Here is a 14,478-nt window from a genome sequence, read left to right on the forward strand (position 1 = left end):
ATGTGGAAGTCTTCGATGCCCATGTCAACTTATTGATTTCCAAGATATTATGGGTCATGATAGAGATATCAGAGCTTTCGATATGTATTTCCATGTCTAGAATGATACTCTTGTCAAAATGACCTCACATAAGAAAATCATGATCGTCCTCAGTTAAGTCCATGTCAACCGAATGTGATTTTGATTCAAGTAGGTTAGTTCCTAATGTTTGTCCTGCATACCCATGAACTACATTGACATCTATATATGTTTCTTCTCGTTCCCTTTCAAGTTGCTCTTGTTTGTTTGTCCATGATAGCAAATATTCTCCGGTCCCTTGATCTCTTAGCTGCATTTGTTTCTCCATGCTTGATAGAATTGATGTAAATGATTGTTCCTTGGATTGTGTGCTTGAAGATGCTGCCTCTTTGTTATGTGAAACAATGACCTCTTGAGCTGATTTCAAATTATTACAACACTGCAATGGATTTGAGTATGCTGATATTGTGATTTCCTATCCATTGTATGGAACTTTTAAGCATTGATGACATGTTGATGTAATAGCTTGTATGTCCTGTATCCATGGTCTCCCCAAGAGTATGTTGTATGGTAGGTCCACGTCTAGAACTTGGCATGCTGTGTCTTTTTGCAAAGGTCCCACTCTGAGGGGTAATACCACAATTCCTTTAGAGTAATGTTCTTCTTCACCATATTCTTTGATTTTTATCTTTTTCCTGGGATCAACTGCATTTTCTGAATATCCTAGAGCATGGACAAGACTCAAAGAGAAAATGTTCAAGCCAACTCCCCCATCTATTAGGACTCGTTTAACAAGCATTCTATGAATGAGGACTTCAATTTGCAAGGAAGCGTTATGGGGATGCTGCAATGAATTAATGCTTGGATATGAAGGAGATGAGCTTTGAATAGGATCCTCTGAAATAGGTTTGATGGCAATTATGGATATCCCTTGGGGAACTTCATCTTTGGATGTATTCTTTGGTGATGATGCTATGGAAGATTCTTGCAATCTTTCAAGAGATGTAGGAATAGATGCCTTTGGAGAGTCAATTTGTTTATGGGGGGATGAGCCATTGCTAGACATAGGTGTACGATTTTGATCTTCCTAAGCCAAATCTTTTAGGGATATCTTTAAGAGTTGCATAAAAGAGCCACCTTTCTTTTGAGATGTATTTGAATCCTTGTTAGGTTTTGACATAGTTGGATTTTGATTTTGAACTTGTTTGATTGCTCTGATATGTTGGTTTGTCATGTCTTCTTCTTGTATTTTGTTTTGGTATGTCATGTTGATATGATTTTCAGCTATTTCAAATGTTTCTGTTTTCGTTTCAGGGGTTCAATTGTCCAAAAGTTGTTTTGATAAGTGATCAACTGTCAATGTAAATGTGATAGCGTGATATGACATGAAAATATGGTTCAAGTGTTTAAAGGTTTGCAAGTTTTTCGATCTTCGGTTTTGGAGTGCAATGATGATGATTTGAAGAACCAAGTCTAGTAGGAAGGATATATCCTACGATGTGGGACAAGATTATCCTAACCAAGCGTTTCAGTTTCGTGATAAAGGATGATAGATCGTGATGAGAAACTATGTTTGAGTGATCGATTTACTAAAGAAGGTGATAATGCACTTTGAGATGTTTAGATCTTGAACTTGTTGAGAGTAAGCACTTGAAAATCTTAAGGTGTTTATGTTCTAAAGTCTGATTTTGACGGATGATAACTTGACCAAGCTAACCAAGAAGACAATTTAAGCACAGAATAACAGATAACAGGTGTTTATGATTACTGCAAATTGATCAAACAAGAATAACAGCTGAAAAAGTCGTGCAAATCGACAGCTCTGGACTGATAAAAACAGAGACTCATACGAAAGATCATATAGCCCCAAATGACAAAAGATACAAGCCTATACGACAAACTGACATTTTCATGTGAAACAGCAGAGGCTCGTATGACAATACTTTTTGAACCATACGATAAAACGGATTACTCGTACGACAAACCTTACTAAGCCATACGACAAAAGATAAATCCCATACGATAAATGATTAGCTCATACGACAGAGAACTTGACTGGTACAACAAATAACAAAGCAGAGATAAAGAGTGTTTGTTTTGCCGAATTTTGATTAGTGAATTTTGATGTTTTTCTTATGTTTTCTAGTCTTAGATGTCCGATTTTTCAATTTAGGGATGAATACACAGCAAACACATGATGTGATAAGTGACTCCAAGCATGCTAACCCTAAGGAAGTTGGTTGAGGAGAGAAAACCTTTTCTTGCAAGCTTAGGTACACACCCAATAGCTAATCACCAACAACATTTCTTCAAGCACACAGTGTTCAACTGCATCAATTTAGACATCCTTTCCTTCCATGAAGGCGTAGTCTTCCAAAGCATTGAGTAAAAGTTTGGCTTATTTTGTAATGGCAATATTGACTTAAAACTTTGTATATGTCAAATATTGTGGTATAGAAGAAAATCCCAAGACTGTAATCCTTGACAATTTCCATCCTTGTTGGAATGTATCCCCCACTTCACTTCAAGCTGATTTCCTTGGAATGACTTATCTATTTCTTCATGTATCTGCCATTGTTAAGAATATATAAAGACTTATTCTCGGTGTCCATGCTCGCAGCATCGTTGGCACTGCAATTCATTTTTATTTGATTTTCGTTTTCTGGTAAGGTCTTCAATTTTCTTTTCATACCCCTCTATACACTTGGCAGGTTTCCTTTAACCTTGTGCTTCAAGTTCCTTCCAACTTTTGCTTGTGCAATTGACAATTCACAGTTTCCTCAATTGCAATGCTCTTGACAACATCTGTGCTTCTTCTATGGTTCTCATGTAGAGTTGTCCTGACTTCAAACTTTTTACGTCGAGTCATCATTTCACCACGGCCATAGAAGAGTGACATCTCTCTGCAACTGGAGACATTCTGTCAAACAAATCAGACGCTTTGTCCATGCTCTCATATTCATCATAGGCGTGATGGATACTGGCAAAGATAATGGATTTTTAGCTTTACACCTGTGGTTTCAATAATTTCGTTTTTATCCTGCAATTATCAAATTCCAGGAGATGAAATCCCTTTGAGACATTCTGGTAAACAGTTCCCATGCGTTGTCTATGCATTTGCGAAATTTCTGAAGCTATTTCAACACATCCTTTTTCTGCAGACTGCGCAATCAGCGCATTCAATAGAATGATATCACTCTTTAAAAAACAATTCACATGCTTCGTTGAGATGACAGCTCTTTGCGGCGTTATGTCAAATTGTTTTCGTGCTTTGTTAGTGATTCCACAGTCTGCTTGTATATTTACTGCGAGGCACTTAGCCCATACTCATATATGACCTACAGGCATCAATAAAAGACGTTCACACAGCCACAGTCTGCTTGACGATTTGAAGTTTGAATTCCACGAGATGACATATCTTAAATGCATTCTATCAAACCTTGCATGTGCTAATTTGTCCATGCTTCCAGAATTTGTATGCATGTCCACCAGGCATGATGTTAGAGTGCGTTCGAGAGTGCTTTTATTTCATTTCATTCGTCGAGGTGACTTCCGCATTTCGCATGAATGTCAACAGGAGCATTTCCAGATATAATTTCTGAGAAAAATCTCTGTTCTGATACGCTTTGACGCATACCCATATCCTGAAACCTTCTCTCCGTGAAGGCAAAGAGAATAAGTACAAAGATTTTTGGATTTGAGTTAATCTTCTTGGCCTGTAGAAACCTGTGGAAGTCTTCGATGCCCATGTCAACTAATCCATTGTGCTAAGTGAAATTTTTATTATATTTTTCAATTGTCTATTTTTTGAAATTTGGAAATCAAAATTTGGCTAATAAGTTCAACTTCTAAGGTTTTTTTAATTTTTAATTTTAGTGTCATTTAAATCATTAGAAAATTTATTTTATTAATTTATTAACTCAAAGATTCCCTACAATATTTGATACATGATTGGATCAGAATCCCCAACATTTTATAATTTATTATAGAAATCTAAATTAATTTGCCAATAATATATCATAATTATTAGTTACTTTAGGGTTATATCAACAATCTTTAGTTGCCAGAATTGATTTAAAATATAATCTATTAACTTTCATTGTATTTCATGAGGTAAATTGTACCTACAAGTTTTAATGCTCATGGGAGTTGAAATTTCTTTTGAATTGTTGACCTCAATGAAAATCAATGGTCTAAAAGTAATTTTTTAAATTTAAGGTAGAAACTAAATAAAGTAGAGCTTACCCCTTAAACTCATTAATGGTTTCCACCTTCATGCCTCTACTTTTCTATTAAAAAAAAAAAATTAAATGAAAGGACTTTGAATAGTAATTAATGCATACTCTTATTATTTTTCAATATTCGCCAATATTTTCTACCAAAAAAAGTTGATATAAAAAATTCGCCAATAAAATTAATATTTTTCATTAAAAAAGGAAAGATTCGCCAGTATTTAAAAAAAAAAAATTATATATTCGCCAAGATTTTATACAATTTTTTGAGAGGGGTTTCTTAAAGCTTTCACTGATTGTGCTACGAGTTTCAATAAAATTGTTGATTTAATTGTTTCTATTAATGGTTAGGAAAACGATTGAAGTTTAATATTCCCCAAAGTGTGAGGTTTTCTAACCAGTAACTTATCCATATTGTCCAATATTGTACTAGGAACTCGTATCAATTGTTTTTTTTCAATTCTTCGGAAGATACATTACAATTTTCTAGGGTTTTGATTGAAACAATGGATATTTTGCTTCAAGAAGATAAGAGATTCAACATTTGAAGATGATTGGGGATATTTAGGAGTTTCTCAAATTGATGGTTTTAACACAAAAGTTTAAAAAATTTCAAGTTTAAATATAAAACTAACACGGAAGACAATATTTGTTTCACCAGTTTGCTACTATGTGGGAAGCAAACCCAATTCCTGCTTCAAAATGTTGTAACAGTTGATTTGAGTGTGGGCTGCAGAAATTAAGGGTGGATTCTCTCTATGATCAGTTTGATCCTCAACTTGATCCACATAACAAGTTTCTTTGTGTCGATACATGTGTAATTTTTTTGGGCAAACCTATTTCACGCTTGATGTGGTTGACCTATGGATGGATTGAAGTGTGTGCATCTATCGCTGATTACATGATGATAACGTTTTGGCCATGGTTAAGCTACTATGTGAAGTGTGTGATGAGATTATTTGCATTGGGTTGTGTATGGGCTAATTAGGACCTAGCCTACTATATGTTTGTTGAAATAAATTGTATGGTTGACTTGTAAATTATGTAACTAGATGTATGTGGTCAACCTATTTTTGTAATTGTAGTTGGAACTCATATATATGAGTGTCCTACAATCACTAGTTTGTGTATTGAAAAAGTAGTAATGTACTTCTGAGGATACAAGTTCATAACATGCAAGCAGAAGAATGAATCAAAGGAGTTCCAAATTCAAGTGTGTCAATATAAAAACATCATAAGATGATGAAGAGTGAATGTTGAAGCTGATTGGATTAGAGGCAAGTTGTACTTTGAAGGTCCAAATTGAATATCTTTCATAATGTTGAGATTGAGGTCCTAGCTCCCGAGTTGCTACTCAAACCTAGGCAATTAAGATTGGTGTTTCTAGTATGTTGGTGCTCACTATACTTCAAGGGGATTGGTGTCTCTAGTAGGTTGGTGCCTCAAACATATGCAAATGATCTTTTATTTGTAAGGCTAGATTTAGTCAGTAGATCCGAGTATCCATTCTCACCATGTTTTTTCCCATCTTGAGTTTTCAATGTATATCTAGTGTTCCTTGTGTGTATGTGTGTTCATTTATATGTTTTAAGTGTTGGAAATTTGGAGGAATTGATTATGTGTTGCATTGGTGTTTTTCATTGATATCAACGCTAGCTTATTTGGCTATCTACCAGGTTTCGATAGAGTGGTTGGATTGTGATGTTGATCTAGAGATCATCTTCGGTATTCTCTAGTATGTCCAGATTGGTGGAAATGGTTTGGTTCGGTCATTCATGTCATTTAGATGCGTGTCACATTCAGTTGGTTTGGGATTTGATGATCCAGAAGCTATCATATGTTCTAGTATGCCTTTTGCTTATTGGTAAGGGTTTTACCGGCAGAGCTTCGTTGAAGATCTTTTGATGGATTCAATAAGTGGTGTTGTTGCGGCTTCTAGAAGGTTCTCGGGATGCTGATGGTTGTCTTGTTCATGTTCCAATTGATTGGTGGTGTTGCATTTAGCATTGGACCTATTCTATGTTATTATGTTAGGTTATGGACTGGTTTATGTAACGTGTTGGTCGATGCTCTTGATGTGTTACCGGTTGGATTTATTGTTTGGTTAATGTTGTTTCAGTCTTAGGCCGACTTAGATTATCATTGTTTTGCGGGTTTATGTAATGGATTTATTGTATTATCTTTTAGGTGTTTGACCTAATTGTTTAGGTCTCGGGTTGGTATAAATATGATGTAAGATCTCTTTTGTAGATTGTGGTCGTGGGTTATGAGATTATCTGTGTGCGAATAAAGTTGTAATCATATGCAGAGGTTTTGGTCAATCATACGTGATCGAATTGGGTTTGTGTAAGAGGTTTAACACCTCCGATATTGAGCTTAACCAAAACTGCACTCAAGCATAGGAGATGCTATTCTTGAAGTTCATTCTTATTTTTGGATTATAGTCCGAAGATCTTTTGTAGTCAGCGAGGCTCCTTTGTGATGAGCAGTGCACTCTAGGTTGTTGGCCTTCCTGCATGTGCAAGCCCCCTATATATAATATTTATTCATTTGATCGGTGGATAGATATTGTGGGTCTCCAATCCCACTGATGTTTTTCCTCATTGAGGTTATCCACGTATAAATCTTTATGTTATGGTGTTCATCTATGTGGTTGCATTATTACTTATTGTTATATGCTTTTATGTTTACCAGCTTTTAAGTTGTTGTGTTAATAAGGTTAAAATTAATCATTCTGGCAGAACACTGATTCACCCCCCCCTCTCTCAATGTTCTTGGATTCCAACAATTGGTATCAGAGCTTTGTGCCTCGGAATAAGTATAACAGCTTGAGGAAGATCATGTATCTGGAATCTATGGAGATGAGTTTGAGGAAGGAACTTCAAGTGGCTCTTGAAGACTTTGATGTTGAAAGATTGAGGAAAATGAAGCTGCAAGATGAGCTGAGATTTGCGAAGGAATTCATTTTTACTTTGCAAGAGAGGTTGTCATCTTCCCAAGCCAAAAGGAAAGAACTTTGTGACCAATTACAAAATTAGAATGATGGAGAAAAGAATGTTTTAAAGGAACTATGTCAGAAGTTGAGTCAAGAAAATGGTGTCATGAAGAATGAAATGCAAGCCCTAACTATGAAGATGTCCAAGGAGATTGAAGACCGAAAGAAGAATGAAGAAAATCTTGCTAAATCTCTGAAAGACAGATTTGATGAATGCATTAGGTTGGTGCATGAGAATGATGTATTGAGAACTAAATTGGTGCAATCTCAAAATAATGAGCAAGAGTTGGAAAGAATGGTGACAGTCTTAAGAGGTGATTTGGATGCTGCAAATGAATACAAAAATAAGTTCAAGGTCAGTTCTGCAAAGATTGATGAATTATTGAAGAATCAAAGGGACAATGGAGACACTAGAGGTCTTGGATTTGAACATGGAGAAATCTCTGCTACTGCAAATCAGGATGATACATCTGGTCAAAAGAACAATCAGGAGAATACACCAGACAACTGAAATCAGAGGTCAGCGATAAGGCAACCCAATGCACATAAATTTAATGGTAGATGCTTTGTTTGCAATAAGTTCGGTCATATGGCAAGTCAATGCAGAAATAGAGTCAATCAGAATAATAATTCAGGTAGCGGTCAGTGTTTCAATTACAAAAAGTATGGTCATAAGACAATAGATTGTAGAATGAATGTGAAATGTCATGCATGTGGAAAGTTTGGACATATGGCTAATCAATGTAGTTCAAAGAATGATCAAGGTTACAACAAGGCAATTCAGAAGAACAATGTCAATTGCTATGGATGCAACAAAGTAGGACATGTTGCTAAATTTTGCAGAAGCAAGAACCTACTGGCAGGAAATGATAAATCTAATGAGAAGGGAAAGCAGAAGGTTGATGATATTCAGAAGGAGCATGAAAAGAAATGGGTTATGAAATTTGAGGATCAACTAGCTGAAGCATATATCCCAGTTACTCAATCGATAGAGCCGAATGTTCCTGCATTGGCAACATGAATCTCATTCGATAACTAAGGAATTAGCCTTGGGGAGACAAATTGATGTCAGATCTTGCATTGCCCCTGGTAGTGGTCTGAAAACCTATTGCAGACTTTGGAGAAGTCAGTTTGAAGGTTAAGCGGCGAAGATTTGTTGGATCTTGGATCTGGTTTGGTTTACCAATAAGTCATTTTATGAGTTATGGTTTGGTCATACACCTACAGTGAAGTATTTCAGAATCTTTGGTAGTGAATTGGAAAGTTTGATCTTAGATATGATGAAGGGATATTTCTTGGTTATTCAAATGAAAGCAAAGAATATAGATGTTATAACAAAAGATTGCAGAAAATTGTGGAGAGTGCTAATGTCAAGGTGAATGAGCAGTACATAGGTCAAATTAGAACTTATGAGAGAGAACCGAAAGTGGAAATGATCATAACTGATCTAGTAACACCTGTACCGGAACAAAATGTTGAACCAGTTACCCCGACAGGATCAAAATATTCAACAACAATTGAAGATCAGAGCAGAGAAATAGAAAGCCAGAAGACTCCTAGGGATGTAAGGTTGAATCATTCAGAAGATCAGATAATTGGACAAGGAGAAGGTTGGTAGCTGAAGAGGTATGTTTAATTTCTCTAATTGAATTGGCATCAGTAGATGAAGCATGTAAGGATGAATGTTGGATGAAAGCTATGGAAGATGAATTGTATCAGATAGAAAAGAACAACACTTGGACTTTAGTACCCTGGCCTAAAAATAAGAATGTTATTAGAACTAAATGGGATTTTAGGAATAAATTGAATGAAGATGGACAAATTGTGGGGAACAAGGCTAGATTGGTCTACAAAGGATATTCTCAGAAGGAAGGAATTGATTATGTTGAATCCTTGCTTTGGTAGCTAAGATTTCTAGGTATGGTTTATGGTTTATGATGACTTTACACTATATGCATATTTAGATGCAAATTGGACTGTAGATATAGGTAACTGGAAAATCACATCTGACGGAGTTTTCTTTCTTGGAAGAAACTTGTTTCATGGATCAGCCAGAAACAGTCATGTAATTCTTTATCTACTGTTGAAGCTACGTATGTTGTTGCTGCTACTAGTTGTACACAAGTTTTATGGATGAAACAAATGTTGAAAGATATAAGGGTAGATTGTAATGAACCGATAGTTATTCACTGTGATAAATCTGCTACTATTGACATATCAAAGAATCCGATATTTTATTTTAACTTTTTCAAGGAAAAGTTGGAAGCAAATGAAGTCAGATTGGTTTATGTGAACACTAAAGAGCAGAGTGCAGATATCTTCACTAAACCTTTTCCCAAGGAATCATTTGAGCACTTTAGAGACATATTGGGGGTCTCTGCCCTCCGGTTGAGACTTAAGTGATGTTGATTGACAAGCATTATCAGAACTATTATTCATTCTGGATTGATGAGTCAGTGCTACTACTCAGGGGGAGTAGTCAGATGTGTGGTTTAGAGGATCTATGGTTTTTCTTTGATGTTTATGTCAGATTTCTGGAATTGATGTCAAAGGGGGAGGAACATAATTTTAGATTGGTTGTATCCCACTGGAGGAGTTTGGTTCAGGTCTATGAACGATTAATTGGTACAGAGATAATTGATTGAGAAATTCATTGATATATCATTTGTGGGAGATTGTTGGACGTCTTCCATTAGGGGAGACTTGTTTGGCACTTCTTGGCACTTGAATGTTTGGATGTCTTCCATTAGGGGAGACTTGTTTGGCACTTCTTGGCACTTGGATGTTTTTCACATCTAGTGTTGCCATCAATGCCAAAGGGGGAGATTGTTGGCAATTTGGAGGAATTGATTATGTGTTGCATTGATGTTTGTCATTGATGTCAACACTAGATTGTTTGGTTGTCTATAGGGTTGTGGTAGAGTGGTTAGATTGTGATGCTGATTTGGAGATCATCTCTGGTATTCTCTGGTATGTCCAGATTGGTGGAAATGGTTTGGTTTGGTCATTCATGTCATTTAGATGCGTGTCACATTTAGTTGGTTCAGGATTTGATGATCCAAAAGCTATCATATGTTCTAGTAAGCCTTTTGGTTATCGGTAAGGGTTTTACCGACAGAGCTTCGTTGAAGATATTTTGATGGATTCAATAAGTGGTGTTGGTGCAGCTTCTAGAAGGTTCTTGGGATGTTGATGGTTATCTTGTTTGTGTTCCAATTGATCGGTAGTGTTGCATTTAGCATCAGACCTATTATATGCTATTATGTTAGGTTATGGACTAGTTTATGTAATGTGTTGGTGGATGCTCCCGATGCATTACCGGTTGGATTTATTATTTGGTTAATGTTGTTTCGGTCTTAGGTCAAGTTGGATTATCATTGGTTTGTGGGTTTATGTAATGGATTTATTGTATTATCTTTTAGGAGGCCGACCTAAATTTTTAGGTCCCGGGTTGGTATAAATATGATGTAAGATCTCTTTTGTAGTTCGTGGTCGTGGGTTATGGGATTATCTGTGTGCGAATAAAGTTGTAATCATATGCAGAGGTTTTGGTCGATCATAGGTGATCGAATTGGGTTTGTGTAAGAGGTTTAAGACCTCTAGTATTGAGCTTAATTGGAAATATACTTAGGCATAAGAGATGTTATTCTTGTAGTTCATTCTTATTTCTGGATTGTAGTTTGAAGATATTTTGTAGTCAGTAAGGCTCCTTTGTGATGAGAAATGCGCTCTAGGTTGATAGCCTTCCTGCATGTGCAGACCCCTTATATGTAATATTTATTCATCTGATCAGTGGATAGATATTTTGGGTCTCCAATCCCACCGTGGTTTTTCCTCATTGAGGTTTTCCACATATAAATATTTGTGTTATGGTGTTCATCTGTGTGGTTGCATTATTACTTATTGTTATTTGTTTTCATGTTTATCGGTTGTTAAGTTGTTGTGTTAATAAGGTTAAAATTAATCATTCTGGCAGAACACTGATTCACCCCCCCTCTCAGTGTTCTTGGATTCCAACATTAAGTGTTGCATCATTGACTTACATTAAATGGGTAGATATGGTGTTTACGTGAATAAGTTATTTAAAGTAATTAATGTTGAGGAATGAGTAAAAAATGCATATACTAATTTACCCCCTCCTTCCAACCACTGCCCCCCACTCCCCCTTAGTACATTATGTGTCTTTCAATTGGTATCAAAGCCAAGTTTCTTGGATAAAGCTTGATAACTTGAGGTACATCTAAGATGACACACACAATTACTATAGAAGGTTCATCTATGAATTGTGCTCTATTGTTTGATGGATACTTGATCATCTGATAAAGAAGAAGAGAAAAAAAATACTAGAGGTAGTGGTGAAAGAGCCCAATTCATGGCATTAGAGACACTAGTTGATAATACTATAATGGTAGCATATGATGAAAATGATGATGGCTATGTAATAAAAGAACTAATTTGTTCAAATATAAAAAACCTAAAGAGGAGATTACTTGAGGAAGTGAAAAACTCTAAGAAACATTTTTAGAAATTGGACAAAGCAAAGAAAACAATCATTGGGTTGAAAATCAAAATAAAGGAAGCAAAAATAATTGAAGAAGTATTGATAGGAAAGCTATAGAATAAAGATGAGGATGAGCTATGATACCAATTGAAGAATATAAATATAAACACATAAATCGCTCTATAGACACCCAAAATTAATTAAACTTTACTCAATTGATTATCTTTTGAAACATGGTTAATTTTATTAATTATGTTAGCCCCATTATCCTCCCAAAATAATTAATTAATTATGCTCTCATTTAATATCATTAATTTATCAATATGTTCCTCTTTCCTCCCAAATGTTTGATTTGTTTTGATAAATCAAATCCCACTTTAGCTTATAAGCCTAATACTCCTCTAATCCAAATTAGTTAATTAATTCCTAATTGATTAACTAATATCCTAGATTCCTACAAACCCTCCCACTAAACCCATTAATTAATGCCTAATTAATTAATGGTTTAGACTAAATAATCCTCAATAGCATTTCTTTCATTTTTAAATTCTTGACACCTACCAAAGTCCACATGTGACTCCCTTCTTAAATGACTTGCATGCATAAGTCATTTTCAAGCCTCCATGTCATTCTTTAACCATGGGAGCTCACACGTGTGAGAATACTCTTCCCAATAGAGCCACCCCACACTTTCCCCTTTCATCTGGATTTGTCATATCCCCCATCCCACACCTCTTCCACTTGTCATTTTCATGTTCTTCCCAAGATGTGCTTACACATGTGTGAGCACACATTTCCCTCTTCCCCATGATAAGTGTTCTTCCCAATATCTCCACCCTTGTGACACTTACATCACAAGGCTAAGCCTTCAATCCAACTCATGTAGTGTCCCTCCTAGATTTGCATTTTGATTTGCATATTGATACACCTATATAGACCTATGGTGGATACTTAGATGATTATTTATGACTCTATTGCTATCTTAGATGGAATCATTGATGCTAGTACTATATGTGGATTTATGTTATTTGATATGACTCATCATGTTTGGAGATTTATGTGACTGATGATGCTAGACATACTATATGATATATCACATTTGATGGTTTTTGTGGATGTTAGTACATAGAATCACCTTGATGGATGGATTTATATGATTAATGGATTTATATGTGATAATTGTTCATGTGGATTATGTGGCTTATGATGGTATGAGGGTACTAACCCCATTTGATGATTATGATTCTATGCGATGTTTTGATGTTATATTGTGTGACTGACTTTGTGAGTAGAGACAATGTCATATCACTCATTGTGAGCATGATATGTCATTGTGATTCTCTATCACTTGCCTATTTATTATGATGTATATATATTGTATAGGCTGTGTTTAGTGTTGATGCAGGTTTGCAGGTACTAGACATCGACTCCACCTGGATTCATAGGTCTGAGCATGTCATTATCCCAACGGAAAGTTGTCAAAAATGACAATAGTTTTCCTCACACAGATCTCCTTTCATTTGGATTTGTCATATCCCCCATCCCACACCTCTTCCACTTTGCCACTTTTGCTTCCACTTGTCATTCCCATGTTCTTCCCAAGATGTACTCACACATGTGTGAGCACACATTTCCCTCTTCCCCATGACAAGTGTTCTTCCCAATATCTCCACCCTTGTGACACTTACATCACAAAGCTAAGCCTTCAATCCAACTCATGTAGTGTCCCTCCTAGACTTGCATTTTGATTTGCATATTGATAGACCTATATAGACCTATGGTGGATACTTAGATGGTTATTTATGACTCTATTGCTATCTTAGATGGCATCATTGATGCTAGTACTCTATGTGGATTTATGTTATTTGATATGACTCATCATGTTTGGAGATTTATGTGACTGATGATGCTAGACATACTATATGATATATCATAGTTGATGGTTTTTTTGGATGTTAGTACATAGAATCAACTTGATGGATGGATTTATATGATTCATGGATTTATATGTGATCATTGTTCATGTGGATTATGTGGCTTATGATAGTATGATGGTACTAACCCCATTTCATGATTATGATTCTATGTGATGTTTCGATGTTATATTGTGTGTTTGGCTTCGTGAGTAGAGAGAATGTCATATCACTCAATGTGAGCATGATATGTCATCGTGATTCTCTATCACTTATCTGTTTATTATGATGTATATGTATCATATAGGTTGTGTTTAGTGTTGATGTAGGTTTGCAGGTAGTAGACATTGACTCCACTTGTCTTCATAGGTCTGAGCATGTCTTTATCCCAATGGAAAGTTGTCGGAAATGACATAGTTTTCCTCACACACTCTAGGTCTAAGTTGTGTACCTTGTCGATTGCGCCATGACGCAAGTTGAGGTTAGAGTCTTGTGTGGTGTTCGTCCCCTCTGGTATAAGTTGTTATGAGTCTATGTTTATTCATAGTTAGAGATGTGTTATTATTTAATTATTTAATATTTATTTTTGGTTTGATTAATGTTTATTTGGTTTAATTTAATAACCATTTGATTTATTGCTTAATTGAAGTTTGATTATTATTTATTGTTTATTATAAACATTATTATTATTTATTGTTTATTATAAATATTATTATTATTTATTGCTTATTTATTTATATTTTTTAATTCAATTTTATTTAATGTTGATTAATGGATGTAGCATCGTAAATTGTATGCCCTTAGTTGGGTGGTACAATT

This window comes from Cryptomeria japonica, chromosome 3 (assembly GCF_030272615.1).
Source record: "Cryptomeria japonica chromosome 3, Sugi_1.0, whole genome shotgun sequence".
NCBI classification, from domain to species: Eukaryota; Viridiplantae; Streptophyta; class Pinopsida; order Cupressales; family Cupressaceae; genus Cryptomeria; species Cryptomeria japonica.